Raw genomic sequence first — 19,373 nt, 5'->3', positions numbered from 1 at the left:
CTAGAATTGAAGTTGGGACTCTGGTGCTATGAGGCAGCAGTGCTGACCACTGAGCCACCACACCATCCACAGCTAAACTGACTCAGAGTGAAAACTGATACATCTGTAACTCTCTTACAAAAAACACCGCATCAAATCTACCCTGTTGGAAGGAGGTGACTTCTCAATATGTACAGATGAAGGAACACTTTGTACTGCAAATATTTTCCAAAACATCCACCCCCGCTATCAGTTTTGGACTTTGTGTGCTTGAGGACAAAAATGAATTCACATTCTTGCTAAGGTCAGGGTGTCGTACAAATTCAAATCTTGGGCGAGGGTGAGGGTGGAGGTGAGCGAGTGTGAATATTCATATCAACTACCAGTAGAGTGTTGATTTTCTGGTGCCATTTTGTCCCTAGGCTATTTATCCAAAGGTATATATGCCAGCTAAATGGCTACCCATTTGAAAGTGGCAAGTGACTAATTAATGATGCTGAATGCCTTTTTAATAAGGGAGTAAAAAGTGAGGTCTGCAGATGCTGGAGATCAGAGCTGAAAATGTGTTGCTGGTTAAAGCGCAGCAGGTTAGGCAGCATCCAAGGAACAGGAAATTTGACGTTTCGGGCCAGAGCCCTTCATCAGCCCTTCGGGCTCTGGCCCGAAACGTCGAATTTCCTGTTCCTTGGATGCTGCCTAACCTGCTGTGCTTTAACCAGCAACACATTTTCAGCTGCCTTTTTAATAATACCTATTGTCCACAGCCAGCTGGAATTCCCTGGTCAGTGTATAGTGTCTGTGAGGAGTTGAGGATTGAGTGATCTGCCAGGTGGATCTGAGAGATCCAGTGCTATTGGCACACTCTGAAGTCCTCCTTACCTACAGACCTTCCGCTAATGCTGCAGACCACGTTGTGACAGGGCTCTTCACCAACTGGGTGGCAAGCATGCCCACTTGTTCAATTTGAGGCAAAATCATTGCCCAGTGATGTCCCACCATGCATGGTCAAAACACTCATATTTAATACCAATGTTGGGTGGGGAGTGTTAGGGTGGGGGTGGGTGGATGTTAGGGCGGGGCAGTCTCTTCATATTGGATCATGCTAAATCATGAAAATGTAACCGGTGAATACAGTTTTGTGAGATTATAAGTACGTCATCATCAGTAAAATAGAAATAAAAGGATTTCAGACATTAGCCATATTCATGCCACATTGATTACAGTATGAAATCGTACAGTGCAAAGAGGGGGCCACTATCGCTGTGCTAGCTGCTCAAAAGAATCATCTAATGAGTGTCATTTCCTTGCTAAAGAAAATATTTTTTCTTTTCAAACAGCTTGGCATGTCAGTACTAGAAGTGAAAGTTTCTCAGACCACAAATGTTTGGAACAGTTGCTAAATTCCTGGATGCACATTTACCAGATCAGCTGCAGAGCAATACTAATACAAAATTAGTATGGCATCAATCTTCATATGGTCAAGTGATATCTACCTGTGCCTGTCTGACCTGATTTGCACTACTCTAATTGATTGTGTTTGAAAGTTGCAAAATGAAGAATAATATGTTAATACTGAAGAAGAAATTGTGGCAGGTTGTAAGATATAGGATGTATGTGGGAAACATGCTAGGAATTATTTTAGAGAAGCTACAGATAAAACCAAAAGATCTAGAGGTATTTTCAGACTTGGCTCTTAATATGTCTAATCACATCACAGTAGGGGTCAATGAAGCAAATACACTGCTTAATGAAATGCTGATTAGCTACCAACAGAAGTACTACAGCCAATTCTGAGTACCACACCTCAGGATCCTTCAGGAAGGTAGAGGATATTTGTTAGAATGGTATACAGAATAAGAATGTTAATTTGAAAGACTAGAAAATTAATTGAATGGGGTGTTTTGCTCAAAATTATAAAGGGTTTTGATAGAAAATGAGAAAGGAAATCAGAGTTTCCAGTCGCAGAAGGGTCAATAAGAAGAGTTGTTGAAAGACCCAGAACATGAAGATCCATTTCCTTTTCACTTGTTAATTTATGATGACCTGGCACTGCTTGTAAAGATGCTGGTTACTCAGTAGTAACTTTCCATTGGGGATTAGATAAACACTTGAAGGGGAAAACAGTGCAGCGGTATGAAGAAAAAACAAGTGAGTGACATTAATTGGATTATCCTATTAAACAGCCAGCACATTCATGATTGGCCAACTGGCCTCCTTCTGTGTTGTACTATACCGTGATTCAATAAGGAATAGGAATGATCCAGAGGAACTGTTTTCCCATTTCTCCCCTGAACACTCTGGTTCTGATTTTAAGCTTGCATCCCCTATTACTAGTCTTCCTCACCAGTGGAAATGTTTCCCTTGATCAAAATTAAAATTAAGGAGATTGCAATTGAAAACAAAGCCCTTCACAACATAAATTTTCCATCAAAGTTTGGGATTATTTTGTTTTCATCTAGAGAATTTTCTTATCCTAAACCCTGAAGCTTCACAATCGGCATTTCATTCAGAGTCCATTGTGAAGTCCTTTTTTGGACATCCTTATTTGTAAGGCTAGCCCACTTTGCCACAATCCTTTCATTTCTTAGGGAGCAGGTTAATACAATTTAATTTCAGAGATCCGAGGCAAGATATGGAACAACTACTGTCAGGCAATTCCAAAGTGTTCAACAGACCGCAGCGAAAGTCACAACAGTTAAAGAGCCAGTTAGTAAGAATGAGAGAATGACAGGATTATGAAAGAGAAGTTTGGAGTACTTCATGCAGTTCTGGTCACACTACCGGAGAAAGGATATAACTAAAATAGGAAGAATGCAGAAAAGATTTGCTTTGATGCAACCTGAATTGGAAGATTTGAGAGGCTGGATCAGCTGGGACTTTTTCCCTGGAGTGTAGGAGACTGAGGGGTGCCCTGTTAGATCATGAGAGGCATCGATAAGATAGTGAGCAAGTAGCTCTTCCTCATGCTAGGGAAGACTAAAACTAGAGGGCATAGATTTAAGGTGAGAGAGGAGAGATGCAAACGGATTCAAAAGGGCGTTTTTTTTCACACAGAGGGTGGTGAGTGTCTGAAATGGGCTTTGGGAGGTGGTGGTGGAGGTGAATACAATTTTGTCATTTAAGAAGTATCAGGACCGGTACATGGATGAGTAGGTATGGAGGGATTTGGACCAAAAGCTGGCAAATAGGACAAGACTAATTATCAAAACTGGGCAGCAGAGATGGTTGGGCAGAAGAGCTTGTTTCCACGCTGTAAACCTCTATGACTTAAATTTATAATAGCACCATCCTCAACTTCAGATCACCCCTGATTAACGTGTGAAGTGCAGCCATTAATGTAGAGAAACACTGCAGCAAGATCTAATCAATGAAAGGATCATCTGTTTTGGTGATAGTCATAGAGATGTACAGTATGGAAACAGACCTTTTGGTCCAACCCGTCCATGCCAAGCAGATATCCCAACCCAATCTAGTCCCATCTGCTACCACTTGGCCCATATCCCGTCAAACCCTTCCTATTCGTTGAACATTGGATCCCACTTGCTCTAAATGCTATGGAATCTTTTATGTCCAGCAGAATTCAAGTCCTTTTTTTTCTTATGTTGGTCATTCATTTCACTTTCAATTTGCTTGTTAATTCATCTGGCTTCATATTTGTTTAGGCTGAGTTTGCAGGTCTTAGGTATGTTCTTGTCCTGTATGCCACAGCATTATTCCTTTAAAGATAAATAAATGCAAGAAAAACTATGATGTAGTAAACAGGGTGGAATTTAATCAGTGACTCTCCATTCCCGAGGACATGTTTCGAAGAAGCTACCACTTCTCAATTCATGTCAGGAGCTTGGATCCAGTTGATTGATGTGAAAATTTAAAGGGTCAGAGGTGAACTTATGAAACCTATGTAAGTACATGGTGCAGGTAGTTCTCCATTGGACGATCCCACCATTAGATGACTTTGCAACAAGATCCCAACCTCCTTGTTTACGCTTTTGTCAAATATCTGAGTTTTTCTTGCTGTGCACCCCTACATCCCTCTCAGCTTTCCCTCAATTTTTCCCCTCTCATCACTGCCCTCACCCAATATTGACCTTTATTGTCCTGGGTCCAACAGGTCCAAGCTCCTTCCTTACAATTGTTAACATCAGGTGAGGAGCGCTCCCTTTTTAAACCTCACCCCTCCCAGTCAGTTGAAGCAACTATTCTTTAATCCTTTCTTAGCACACATTTCAATTGAAATGACAAATAATTACACATGAGTGAAAGAAAGAGATATTTTCTTACCTACAAAGGTAATAAAATATGTAATATTCAATGTGCACTCAAACATATGTAATAAGCTTACAAGAAGTGGGAAGTGGCATATATTCAGACAGGGAGGTAACAACAGTTGCGTTTTGAAGTTCTTAGAATGCTTCAGGTGTTAGATTTTAAACGTGAGCCCCAACTGTTTGGCAGTTGTCGTCTTTCTTCAATAATGGAAAAGTATGAAGATCGTGTGCTCTCACTGAATGATTTTATTTCAAGTTGCCTTTTTCACTGGTACTGGTTTTTGAGGCTGTGAGAGAGAGGGAACGACAAAGTGTCTTCAGTTTTTGTTTACAAATCCTTGTTCCTGTCCCACTGCCCCAAGCAGCTGCAGACATTGGTCCGTTTTTATACTGCTGAGTTTGTTGGTTGTTTGTCAAAGCCAGCTAACTGGCAGGCAAAACGTTCATCTCCCTTGATGTGAAATTACCATTCATGCATGAGGTCTGAAAAAAAAATGCAAATTTCTTGATGCGACTGCATTTTTCTGTGAAATGATGGTTTTAGTGTGAATATGTTTTGTAGATATCGTACTGATTTCACAAAGTTTGCCTCAAACTATGGTCAGGAGATCACAGCAGCCATTTTGGGTCAGTATTTCTCCTTTTTAAGGGACTTTAGTCCATTTAGGATCTCGGGTATTAAAATCAGCTGATTGAAGTTGAATATTGACAATACATTTTTACTACAGTTGCAGCACCAATCAATTTGGAAACATCAGAGCCATGTTATAGCATGAAACTGCCCTCTGTTTCAGTTGTGCTTCTCTGCAGATTCTCCTCCAGGCCGCCAGGGTACAGCAGAAAGTGCACTTCCTGACCGATGCTAACAGGAAACCCTCCTGCCTGTCCAGGGTGATCTGAATGGAAATTGCAAAGGATTTTAGTGACCATGAGGCCTATAGAGGGTCCCGGGTACACTGCTGGGAAAGGGTCAATGGTCTCCTTTGATTTGCCTTGCTTAGTGTTATAGTGGCATGGGATTCTCTTTCATGTGGATACCAGGGGTTGTCTTTGTGTAGGTGTGAAGCTCGGCTAAAATGGTGAGCTTGTGATCGACCTCATGACTGCATGTCACTGAGGCCAAAGTGTGAGACAGTTTAACTTAAATGAATGATTGGGTATAACGTTATGTGAAAGATCAATGGACCAGAATGTGAGATGAGGATGCATGCAGCCTAAAAGGTTCAGTAGGTATTTGTCATGTTATTAAATCACTACTCTGTTTTGCAGGACAAGAAGACCCATAACAGAAGGAAAGGGAAAAGACAGATGGAGGTGTGTTCAATCTCAAAGGTTGATAGCAGTGCTAAATGGAAAGATATCACAATCAACATGGATCCAACCTGTGTTGTCAAATGGACACCATGGCTGGATCATCTCTCCACTTTCCTGCCATTTACTACAGGCTCAATCACAGACTCATTAGCATGACAGTGATAAAGCTGCCAGACTTGGTCTCTACAAGGTAATGAGGGAACCAGCAAGAAAGGAAAATTGACTTAACCTAGTCCTCATAGCTTGAACAGAGGTACTTTAAACCCTCATAAGTGGAAGCAGATTCTCCATAGGAAGCCATTATTACTGGCTCTCAATTGATTTTCATCAGAAACCCAATCATGGTACCTTGTGTCCATATCTAGAGTTCTTCCCAAGGTCAACGTGGTTCTATTTAGTGAGAGTTAGGCCCATTGCAAACTGTTGGTCAAACCTATGGGGCTTCTTTTTTTTTGTTAAATACTTGTTCATAGAACAAACTGGTGTTCACTAGGTCAGAATCCATTGCTCTTTGGGCAGTTGAGAGTCAATCAGATTTGTGTGGGTCTGGAGTCACATGGAAAGGAGAACCAATAAAGATGGCAGGTGTCCTTTCCTAAAGGACATTGATGAACCAGATGGATTTTCTATGACACCAGTGATTACATTGTCACCATCAGACTAGCTTTTTATATCAAAATCCCTGGTAAGATGTTTTTAAACTTGACAGGGTTCAGAGAAGATTTACAAGGATGTTGCCAAGGTTGAAAGGTTTTAGAGAGGCTGAACAAGCTGGGTCTTTTTTTCTCTGGAGCACTGGAGGCTGAGGGGTGACCTTACAGAGGTTGTAAAATCATGAGGGGCATGAATAGGGTGAATATTCAAGGTCTTTTTCCCCAGGGTAGGGGAGTCCGAAAATAGAGGGCATAGGTTTAATGTGAGCAGGGAAAGATTTAAAAGGGATACGAGGGATGACTTTTTCACGCAGAGGATGGTACATATAAGGAACGAGCTGCCAGAAGAGGTAGTGGAGACAGGTAAAGTTACATTTAAAAGGCATCTGGATAGGTACATGAATAGGAAGGATTTAGAGGATATGGGCCAAATGCTCGCAAAAGTGACTTTATTCAGATATCTGATCACTGTGGATGAGTTGGACTGAAGGGTCTGTTTCTGTGTTGTATAACTCTATGATTATATAGGTATTGAATTCAAATTTTACTCTCAGTCACACAGAATTCAAACTGATATCCTCAGAATATTCGCCTGGGATGCTAGATTACTTATCCAGAAACCATCTGTGTCTGTCTGTCCCAACTCATATTGGCTGCTATCAGAATCTAAATCATCATTTTTATCCATCCTGTTGTCAACCTGTTCTGCCCACACGTAACACCAGATATCTTTTTGAAATAGTAACTCTACAAACTTGTAACAATTCCAGTCATCGCTTAGGCCTAAATTTGTCACAGGTTTTCAGTTCCCTTTTCTCTGAGCTCTGACCTTTCATGCACCAGCTTCATGCAAGTATTGCAAAATATTCAAGGTGCAGAGAGATTTCACAAAAGGAGAGGAATCTTACATAGCACACCAAATATACCAGTCCTTGCAGTGTCCACTCATTACAAAAGGCATTACTGGCTAACACTCTGGACAGCTTAATCCAGGCCTACCTGGGCCCAAACATTGCCACAGGAGACAGGTAACCAGAGTGAGCACCCTCATTGGGTGGATTCAAACTGGTTTGTGCATTGCAAGTTGCATTGCAAGTAAAGGCTCACTTTTCTTCACTTAACATTTATTTAACATTCTCACTATGTGCAAATTAACAGCTTTCATTTTGAAACTTGAAACTTAAGAGTATAGGCCTCATCATCATCATTAATAGTAATCTATAACCAATTGCTTTGACTGCTACTATAATGTTAGAGACTGCTACTATAATGTACAACTCTATTCAAACAGGTTACTAACAATGATGTAAAAGTAGAGTCATGCTGTTCTGTACCCACCATGAAGGCAGAGATTGTAGGAGCTTACTGTTGGGATAGTAGGCATTCAAAAGCTGTACCCACTCCCTGAGAGCCTTGCATTTCAACACTCTGGATGCTGGACAAAATTGGCGTCCAGAAGATGTCATTTATAAAACAGGTCTCATCCAAAGGTGGAAGTCCACATCCATGCTGACTCAGAATCTGGGTGGTGATGACTTCTAGTGCTATTATCGCTGGACTGTCAATCCAGAGACCCAGGTAATGTTCTGGGGTCCTGGGTTCAAATCCCATTACCACAGAGGGTGGGATTTAAATTCAAAAAATATCTGGAGTTCAAGAGTCTATTGATGTCGATTGTTGGAAAGAGTCATCTGGTTCACTAATGTCCTTACCTGGGCTGGCCTACATGTGACTCCAGACCCATAACAATATGACTCTTAACTGTTCTCTGGGCAATTCGGCTTACCTAGAAATGCCCTCATCTGATGAATGAACAAAAAAGAAATGGCCAAGTGTGTGATGCTGGAAAAGCACAGTAGGTCAGGCAATATCCAAGGCGCAGGAGAGTTGACGTTTTGGGGAAAAGCCCTTCATAAAGAACGTTTGTCTGAAATGTCAACTCTCCTGCTCCTCAGATGTTGCCTGACCTGTTGTCCTTTTCCAACACCACATCATCGACTCTAATATCCAGCACCTGCAGTCCTTACTTTCTCCAAAAAAGAAATGGCCGACAGCTCTCAGTCCCAGCATTGCCTTTGGGAATGGGAGCCATTATTGTGACCGCAGCAGTCTCTGAGGAAAGCCAGCTGCACTGGAGCCAGACTGCACAATGAGTAAAGGGTTCACTGGGGTCATGAGGTCACTGGGACTAGGTGGCGAGCTGAGGTGGACAAGACAGGGGGAGAGCAAGTTAGAGGGAAGGGTGCCTTGTTGGGGTGGGGGAATGCTCTGATCAATGAAAGAGGGCTCAAACAGGAGGATTTATCACTCCCTGACATGCCACTCCCTGGCATGGACTGCCCTGCATCGATTAACCAAGGAACCCTCTCCCGCCTCCTCCTGTTGCCACTGGGAACACTGGAGCTGGGAGTGTACCAGTGCTGGTAGATATTGGGAATGTTTGCTGTTGGTATAGTGCCTAATTTACTGAGATTTTACTCAGGAGAGGGGATATGTGAGCCTGTGAAATATGAACTTACATCATCAGAATCCAACGACATATTCAAAGAAGGTCTCCTGCTCAATTGAATCAATTAAATTGTCACACGCGTGACAGCAGCAAGATCGGTGGGTTTAAATTAGCTTTAACCTTTCAGTTAAAAATCACACAACACCAGGTTATTGGACTATAACTATAACTTGGGACTGATAGCAAGAGGTCCTTTATTTAGAGAGTGACTGACACACGGGATAGACCTTAGTTAGAATGGAAAGGTGAAAGTCGGAATTGCTAAAGAAACAAGGAAGTGCAGCAATGGAGAGACTGCAGGTTCCTTCTGGGTAAATTTAAGATGAGCATCATCTTGTGATCTGCTGCAAATGTCACAGGTACCCTTTAAATTACTCAAAACTATTTGTTTGTTAATTCCAGTTACTAGTTTAATCTAGAGGGTTTTTACATTTCATGGGTGTGCAAGGATTTTATCACAATTTCTACTTCACACTATCCATGGGCAATATTGTTCTTTGTCTCATCAAACTAGAAATTGTTGCCATAATCTGAAATGGCTGGTCCTTTTGTGAATCCTAAGGGCAATTGGCAATATCAATGGATTTTTTTTTTCCCCACAGAGCACATGCAAAGATAGCCCTGCCAAAGCACGTGCTCACAATTTAATGGAGATTTGGATTTGTCTCTCAATGATAAAGGTTCTTGGGTTGACTAATAGGAGATGCATTGTCGCGCACAAAAAAAGAACAGGCCACAAGCACTACAACTGTGGTTCTTTTGCCCAGTTTACATTGAAATGATAGATTTCCTACTGAAGAAACAAACTGTTAAACTACAAACAGGGATGGTGGCATTCCACAATGTATCCCTGCTTATAAACTGTTGTGTGTTGTAGGTGACTATCTGTAAAAATGCCACTCCTTTAATCTGGTGCAGCTTTCTACGTTGCACATGCATCTCAAAGATAATAGCCAGCTGTTGAGATCCCCATAGTTCCTATTCGATCCAGTCCACTAGATGGATTTGAGTTCAATTTGAATCTTTTGGACTCAAATGACTGTTTTGGACCTTATTAGTCATTGTTATCAGTAAATTCTTTGGTCTCGCTTGATTGGCTGCGGACAATGCCAATCACAGGAAGCCTTTGCCCCTCTTCATTTTGGCTGCTGAAAGAACGTCTCAGGATCTTCCTGAGCTTGTGAAATCTTAATACTTACTCAGCTAGTCACACCAACATTTTAACAAGTGTATAGATGTTTTGCAATTGGGCAAAGGAAAATAGCAATAATTGGAAAGAAACCAATAGGTTAATGGGAAGGGCAGATGTGTTGGAGATCACACAATGCAGAAGGAGGACATTCAAGCCATTTTATCAGCACCAGCTCTGTAAGTATCTTGTCTTACTGCCAATCTCCTGCTTTTTACTCATACCCTGCATATTGTCTCCATGTCAATAATCATCTAATGCCCATTGAAATCCCAATTCAACTCATCTCCAGGAAGTGCATTCCAGACCCTGACCAGACAATGTGTGAAAAACCTTTCCCACATCTCACATTTGCTTCTTTTGTAAAGCACTTTAAATCTGTGACACCCCCCCTCCCCATCTTCCCCGCCGTCCCCACTCGTCTTACCAATAAGAACAGTTTCTCCCTATCTACACGTGGTTTCAAAACCTTTGATCAGATTTCCTTCTCGTCTTCCCCTTTCCAAGCGATACAGTCCCAGCTTCTCCAATCTTTCCTCATAGCTAAAGTGTCTCATCTCTGGAACCAAACTTGCAAACCTAGCTGCAACTTAGAATGGAGAAGTCTCAGTTAACACATACCAACCGGAAAAACAAGGAGTGGGAGCATGCATTCAATGAAAAGATGCTCATGGGTGGAGATGAACAGAGCAGCCTAGAAGTTTGGAAAATATGGGCACTAATAAATAGAATACCTAAAAAGGTCAGTACCTACACCAATGTTTTCTTTCGATGTTTCATTTCCAACACGTGTAGCTATCAGCAATTTGACTGACCATACAGGGCTGAAAATTCACTGTCAGCTTTCCAAATTCAGGACCAAGTCACTTGGCAATGGGACTCCAATATCCTTTGTTTCAAATAAGGAGTTTTGAGTTCATATCCTACTATGGAAGTTAGTGAAATTTAAATTCAATTAATAAATCCAGATTATAAAGCTTATCACAGTAATAGTGAACATGACAACGACCGTCGGCTGTCCTGAAGAAAAATCTGACTAATGCCCTTGTGAGAAAGAAAACTACAATCCTTATCTGGTTCAGAGAAGATTTACAAGGATGTTTCTAAGGCCGGAGGATTTGAGCTTTTGGGAGAGGTTGAATAGGCTAGGGCTGTATTCCCTGGAGCATCGGAGGCTGAGGGGTAACCTTACAGAGGTTCATAAAATCATGAGGGACATGTATAGGGTAAATAGACAAAGTCTTTTCCCTGGGGTGGGAAAGTCCAGAACTAGAAGGCAAGTGTTTAGAGTGAGGAGGGAAAGATATAAAAGAGACCTAAGGGACAACATTTTCACATAGAGAATGGTGCGTGTGTGGAATGGACTGCCAGTGGAAGTGACAGAGCTGACTACAATTGCAACATTTAAAAGGCATCTGGATGAGTATATGAATAGGAATAGTTTGGAGGGATATGGGCCGGGTGCTGGCAGTTGGTACTAGATTGGGTTGGGACATTTTGTCGGCCTGGATGAATTGGATCTGTGCGTAGATCTCTATGACTCTATGACTCAGACCTACACATGACTCCAGACCCACAGCAATGATCTGACAAACTACTCAGTTCAATGTCAAATAGAAGTGGACAATGAAAACTGGCCTCAGCCCATGCAAGGATCAAGAAAGAAATTAATTTTTAAAATATGTTTCATTAGTTTTGTTGGGTAGAAGCAACATTTCTTAGTAATTCTAGGTGATAGAAGGTGTGTGAAAAAAAGACTTCTCCAAAGATTTTGCACATGTACATGATGTAAAGAAGACTGACAGTCTAAGAAGCAAAGTCATTGGGTTAACTTAACATTGCATATTAGGGTTTCAGTTTTTTTCCATTGCAATCTGGTATGCATGTAGAGCTCCATTTTATTTTATTCTAAGACGGTCCCATATTTATTCATATCGAGTGGATTAACATCTGTGTTAAAATGGCAGGTGAAAGAATTTTATCTGGACGTGTTGACAAGAGTGAACAGAGGGAAACTAAACTGCCAATGTAGATCCAGATTATAGACAGGGTGAAAACAGACTGTTCACTCACACTTAGCATCTATGCCTTTCAGTGGCATTGAAGCGCTGTACCAGTATATTTTAAATCAAAGCAACAAAGGATGAGAAATAGAATTTTTATTACCACTTTCCCCTCCTTGAAGATGATGGAGGTAAGCTTGACTTTTGATGATGCAGTAATGTAGACAATATTAATATAGCTGTCCACTATACACCTCTCCCATTCTGTCAGTTCTGATGAAGGGCTTTTGCCCGAAACGTGATTTTCCTACTCCTCAGATGCTGCCTGACCTTTTTCAGCACCACTCTAATCTAGACACTGATTTCCAGCATCTGCAGTCCTCAATTTGCCCATTTTGGAGAGATGTTTTGGCTGAGTTGATATCAACCATTTTACACTATCATGCAAGGTTTATTTGACCTCCCACACAGTTTATTTTTAAGTTAGTCTCCATATGCACTTTCTGCTTTTCAGTACATGACTCCACATGCTTGAATTTCATTCTCGGCAGTGAACTATTTGTCACAGACACATCTTGATAGCCAAAAATGTGCTCCTTCCAGCCAGACCTTCCTGTGGAGTCATAGAGACGTACAGCATGGAAATCGACCCTACAGTCCAACTTGTCCATACCTACCAGATATCCTAAATTAATGTAATTCCATTTGGCACATATACCTCTAAACTCCTCCTATTCTTATACCCATCCATATTACAATTGTACCAGCCTCCAACCACTTCCTCTGGCACCTCATCCCAAGGCCATTCAAATGGAAAACTTTGGCTTTTGATGGCTCAGAAGTAGCAAGACTGATACATATCGGCTAAATCAATAATGACTTTCAGTAAAACTTTATTCTTTTGTGGGATATGATGGAGGCCAGCATTTTGGCCTTGAACTGAATGGCTTGCTAGGCCTTTCCAGAAGGTAGTTAAGGGTCAACAACATTCCTGTGGTTCTGGAATCATCTGTAGGCCAGACCAGCTAAAGGAAACAGAATTCAAACCTAAAGAATTCTTTCCCAAAGGATGTTAATAAACCAAATTGGATTTTACAATGATTGATGATAGCTGTCATGGTCCAAATATTCAGATGAGCTTCACACTTCAGAAGTCTTCACTTCAGAAGTCTTGGACTCCTTATGTGGACGCACTGGTTACAAAGGCCCAAAAACGTCTCTTCTTCCTCAGGCAACTGAGGAAATTTGGCCTGACGACAAATACCCTTGCCAATAGGTGCGCCATTGAGAGCATTCTGACTGCATGTATCACTACCTGGTATGGTAACTGTACCATTCAAGAATGGAGATGGTTACAGAGAGTGGTAAACTCTGCCCCGACAATCACATAGAATCCATCTACCAGACCCGCTAACAAGGAAAGGCTGCCATCATTCTCAAAGATCCATTCCACCCTGGATTGCGTTTCAACGACCCCTACCATCGGGGAGAAGGTACAGAAGCCTGAACACATGCATCAGCCGGTTTCATAACAGTTTCTACCCTACTGTTGTTAGAATACTGAATGGACTCACAAACTCTTAATGTTCGCCTGTGTTTTGGTTTTTGCTGCTTTTTCTTATTATTTACTTATCTATGCTATTTAACGATGTCATCTGCCTGTATTGCTCTCAAGATAAAGCTTTTCACTGTGCCTTGATACACATGACAATAAATTTAATTCAATTCAATTCATGCACTGAACTTAACTTTCACCAGGTCCCACAATAGGATTTGAACCCATTGCCCCACAGCATTAGCTTTCGTCTCTGGATTACTCCTCAAAGACATTAGCACTACAGCATTCTTTTCCCCAGTGGGGATGGAAGGTAGCAGTTGCCAGAGATGGTACCATTTCACTCTGGAACTGCGATCTGAGTGGATAGTATTACAGTGAGTATCACTTTCTTCAACTTTTTCCATTATACAGTCATTTTAGTTGGTGGACGGCACATCAGATGAGAAAGGTCAGGAAGAGTCGGTACACAAAGAGTTAATTTAAAAATAAATGTCATAATTATGATGTGGCTAGATTGTAGATAAACAGATTCTTGTGGGAAAGTAAACAAATTGAATGTTAACATGATATGGAGGCGAGACTTCAGGCTGAGGCCACCCTACGTCAGTGGGATTGCTGCCACTTTTCACTGCAAGCAGACGAGTGAACAGATGACCACAGTGATGCCCATTCACAGTGAGACAGACCTCCAACTCCTGGAACAAAACATCCATTCATTGGGAGAAATCTTATGATTGCTCCACTTCTCAGCATAAGTGGAAGAATTTTGTCAATTTTGAAGGCATTTCGAAAAGAGCTTCAGGAGAACGAAAAGCACAGAGGGTGCTTTTAGAATCTTGCAGAAGCTGAACAACATTTTCTGAGTTGCGGATTTAGATCTCCCTCTGTTTTTTTTTCTAGTTTCTTGGTCTTTTCTTTCACTGTCCCTGTGTAATGTATTCCATCCCATCGCAAAACCAGGTTGAAGGTTTCCCTGAGATGCCAGTGCTTTTTGTCAGCTGGATGTGGATGAGAGTGAATCTAGACGTCCATCGGTCTCTGATTCCTCCTTCCCGTTTTGAAGAAATGTTTTGTCATCTTCATTTTTTTGCATGATGCATTATTGTGTTATTGTCGCAGGTAGGATTTCTCCAACTCTTTCTCTGTTGGTTAATAACAAATAATAGGAAGGTGGAAAGGCAAGACTATTATCTGCAATGGATATTTCTTCCTTTTAGACCCTCTTTCCAGGGCCCTCCTGCGATAATTGACATAGCTCATGGACAATGGTGGTACAGGCCCAGAATTAATAAATGGAGAGAGAATTATATACCACAGCCTCCTAATCCACTTGCACTCCAATCTCCCAACTCATGGTGTTATCTGCTGAAACTCTCACCCTCAACCAACAAGTTATAGTCAGGGCCTTGAATCTTTTTTTTGAGATTATTCTGACCCTTTAGGACCCCTCGGTGCCTACTCCTGTTTGCTGCAGTATTCGTATGGTAGTATCACTGGCATATCCACTCTTGTACTGGTGGGCTTTCCTCTTCTGTTAGGAATGGTGCTAGGGCCCTGCTTGAATACTTAGCCCTTTGTCAACGTAAGTCAGAGTTGAAGTATGGGGGTCACATGCCCAGTTGTTGGGTACAGTGCATGAATGAAAATGTCTGCAACTTGAAGAGAATAACCTTCCCAGAATGCCGAGTGGAACCTTTTTTGCCTAAAGGGTAATGGAGTTGTGCAAAAAACCACTGTTAATGCTGCTAGTAGAGATGGATCGACAAAAATATTTGTTTTAGTTTGAAGATGCATGATGTAGTAGTCGCATGGACCAGTCACATATTCTCCCATTGGTTTCCATCCTGACAGACAGAGCTGAACTGGTGCATTCTGATCAGTTACAGTCATCAGCCTGGTACCCTGCTTCCCTAACCTGGTGTGAATTAAATGACAAACTTCCCACCTGACGTCAGGCTTGTACCAACTCTCACAGCTGATCCACAGATCCCAGAAGTGTCCAGGGTTTTGGGATTGTGGGGAGGAAGCTTTCATTCAGCAATGAGCCAGGAGTATCATTAGGAGGAAAATTAGCCATCTCCATTACATCGTAGCAGAGAAGCAGAAATACCCCTAAAGAGGATACATCAGCTAAAATGCACAAGAACAGCAGAAAATATATATTTGAGACTACTAGTCAGAATGAAGATTTCAGTAGATATAAGATTTGTAATGTGGACCTTCAACTTAAAGGGAATGTTAAAGTTTTTCAGCTACGTTACATGAAATATGGAAATTGGGCTCACCTTATATGCTGGTCAGGCAGCATCCGAGGAGCAGGGGAGTTGACATTTTGAGCATAAGTTCTTCTGAAGAGCTCATGCTCAAAGCATCGATTCTCCTGCTCCTCGGATGCTGCCTGACCAGCTGTGCTTTTCCAGCACCACAATGTTTGCCTCTGATCTCCAGCATCTGCAGTCCTCACTTTCTCCTCAACTTATATATTCATGTCCTTGCATGGGAGTGTTGAGATAAGCAGTCTGTTACATTAGTGATTCTTATTGCTGCCCTCGAGATTGAAAAATATGGTGCAAAGGAAGGTAATAAGATTAAGGCAGATAGCTAGGGTGTTATTTTGCCTTTCTCTATCATCTTTATGTTACTGATCATTATTGACCAGGGGACCAGGAAGAATGAAGATTCACGTTTTCCTTTGAAAAACACCATGAGATCTTTTATATTTGTCCAAAAGGGAAAGGTGAGTCAGTGTCACATTTCATTCAAAAGATGGCATCTCTGGTGATTCAGCCCTCCTCAGTGTACACTGTTTAGCATCTCCTATTCTGGCATTTAAGGAGGATGCTTTTACTGATCTGTATGTATTCACCTTGAGAGGGTGTGCTTAAAAGCATGAGTGCCTAGAGTGATTCACATTTTTGATTCCAGTGATGAAACATTAAAAGCTCAGGAAAAATATCACCTGGCAATATGGTGTGCAAATTGCCTGAAACATACAGCAGGAAAATTGCAGCTGCACTTCAGTGCAGTGCAGGGGGAGTGCTTCATTGCTGCAGGTATTGATTTTCTAGTCGAGATGTCCAAAGGAAGTCCCTTCTGCCTGTTGAGATGGATGAGATAGATCCAATAGCATTAGTTTAAAGAAGAGAAAGAGAGATACGCTGTCTTCCTTGCCACTATTTTTTGCTTGATCATTGTTAAAAAGCTGGTAAACCTGGTAATCTGGTCACAATCACCTTGCTGGTTGTGGGAGTTTTCTGAGTGGAAATTGGCTATTGCATTTTCTACATCACAACAGTGACTATACTTCAATAAGTACTTTATTTGCTGTAAACATTTTGAACGATCTGGTGATTGTGACAACTGCTGTAGAAATATCCTTTTTTAATCGTCCAAAAAGGGGCTGGAAGCAGATTCAATAGTGAATTTCAAAAGGAATTGGATACATTACTTTAAGAAAACTTACAGCAGTGGGAATAGAGCAGCTACTAATTCCACTGACTTTTAAAAGAGCAGACACAGGTGCAGCAGGCCAAATGGCCTCATTATGTTTTGTATGAATCAAGTGAATTGGATCAAAGAATCTATGTTCCTTTCCCAACATTCAGGAAGAAAAGTTTGAGTTTCTGCTTGCATACAGAACATGGATTTCTTTGGGTCTTTCGAGTTATCACAGAGGGAAATCTACCAATCAATAACCAGGGGTGTCAGATTAGCATTTCAGTCATCAGGATAGCCTTGTCAATCTGACTGAGCAGCTTGGAGAGAGAGAGAGAAAGAATATAGCTTTAGAGCTTACATTTTCCCTCCACTGACAGCCAATAGCAAAAGATAGCAAAGTGCCTGAGATTTTCCGACAGTCGGGGTAAGAACCAGATTTCCCCGCTTTTGAAAATCTTAGGCACAAGCAACAAAACAAAACCAGTTTTGATAACGGTATTGTTAGGCCAGCTGCATGCTAACATTTCACAGTAATGATCAGCAGAACATACACTTATGTTTTGAAGAATAAGGCTCCAACTATTTTTACGCTGCATCTGAAACCAAACCGAAATCTCTGGGCAGGCCCCTTCCATTTTAAAAGGTAGTGAGTCAAATAAAACAGTTTCTTCTTGACTAAGCCTGAGCTAGGGAATATTCTGATAGTTGTTTCTTTTCCTTCTTTAAGAATTTTTTTTGAGAAACCGTCATTTGTAGATTATTAATTACAATCATCGGGAGCCGTTTGCCACCTTGGGCAGTCAACTGGGACTGTTAGCTACCCACATCCTGTCCCTATGCAGTGTCACACCTCACAGTTCTATATATAAACTTTCTAATTGCGGTCTTGGTTTCAGAACCACAGCTTCTTTGTGGAAACAATTTCAAAAAGCCTCCTTTAGCTTTTTAAGATTTATTCTCTTCAAAGTGATTGTGCATGAGTTGTTCTCACCTCACAGGCAGTGCCAACATCTCTGAAAACCAGTCATGAGGTATCAGGAATTATTATCACATTATTCGCTGCCATCAACGCCTTCCCCTCAGCTTACCATCAATTCTTGTTTTCTTGTCTGACTCTTGACCATAAAACAATTCAAGTCCTCCTGTGTGTCACTCAAACTTGTCACTGTTTGAGACTCGACAGTGAGTGTGATGAGCACGGTGGAAATTGGTGAGCTGGATCTTTTGGTATTCACCATCATTTGCAGCAATAATAACTGGCAAACATCGAGAAAAAGAATTTGACCTGACTCATTCTCTTCACAGTATTCAGGGCCTATTGTGTTTCCCCAGCAATTATGATTGTCTAACACAGCACTGCTGATCAGACCTGGGATATTCCTGACCATTCTGCCTCAGTAATGCATCATACCATCCATTCTGTTGTAGCTTTTGGAGTACTTGTTTTGTCAAATCTGCTGGCAACATCATTTGTGGGCTAGTAACTAAATTCTATGAAGTAAACACACCAATAGTGCAATAAACTCAAGTGCTTCGGTCCTAATTTGCTGTGGTTATCTGGCTGCAGATTCAGCTGCCTCACTGTACAATAGCCAGGTGTGAATGCCCTGTGACTAATAGTTCAGGCTCACTGAGTCTCAGTCACATCAGAGTCCAGAACCCAAACTGCTTCTTTCTTTACCAGGTTTAGTTCGTGAGTGCTATGTGGACTCACCCACTTCTTCCCTGCTTTCATTTTCTAGAGACCGAATGGTCATCACTTCTTTGAGTACTGGCCCTTCCAGCTTTCCAAATAATATTGTCCCTTCAATGTTGTTGGCTCTTACCTACCCTCTGAAGTGGCATTACAAACCATTACGCTCTCTTACCAATTTTGGATGCCAGCTAGGGATAATCAGCAAATGTCTTGGCAGTAAAACTCACATCTCATATATAGACATTGGTGAGGGTCCTTCCCCACCTGGGGAAGAAGATGTGTTCCATCTACGTGGGAAGTCCAGGACAGGTTATTGGTTATTGTCACTCCTCAGAACTTGATGCTTTCAACCCTCTCCACCTCAGGGGGGCGTAGATGGGGTGTGGATGTAGATGGGGGGGTGTTCTCCTCAGTTCTTCCTGAAGCCAATGATCAGTTCTTTTGTTTTGCTGACATTGAGAGGTTGTTATCGTTGCACCATTTACCATGCCCTCTATGTCCTTTCTGTATTCTGACTCACCGTTATTTGATATCCATCCTACCATAGTGGAGTCGTCAGCAAATTTGTAGCGATTGGTTTTGGTGGTTTTTGGGAAAAATGTTGGCCACACTACTTCTGAGCTGATCTGTCACTCTCGAGTATGTATCCAGTCCTAGGAGTAAAGCTTGAATTTCTAATGGTCTGATTTAGAAGCTAGCGTTAGTACACTGTGAATTCAGAATTTATTATTGTGGAGGAGCCGGTGTTGGACTGGGGTGCATAAAG

The sequence above is a fragment of the Hemiscyllium ocellatum genome, chromosome 12 (genome assembly GCF_020745735.1).
Source record: "Hemiscyllium ocellatum isolate sHemOce1 chromosome 12, sHemOce1.pat.X.cur, whole genome shotgun sequence".
NCBI classification, from domain to species: Eukaryota; Metazoa; Chordata; class Chondrichthyes; order Orectolobiformes; family Hemiscylliidae; genus Hemiscyllium; species Hemiscyllium ocellatum.
Note: the sequence above shows the minus strand (reverse complement) of the source record.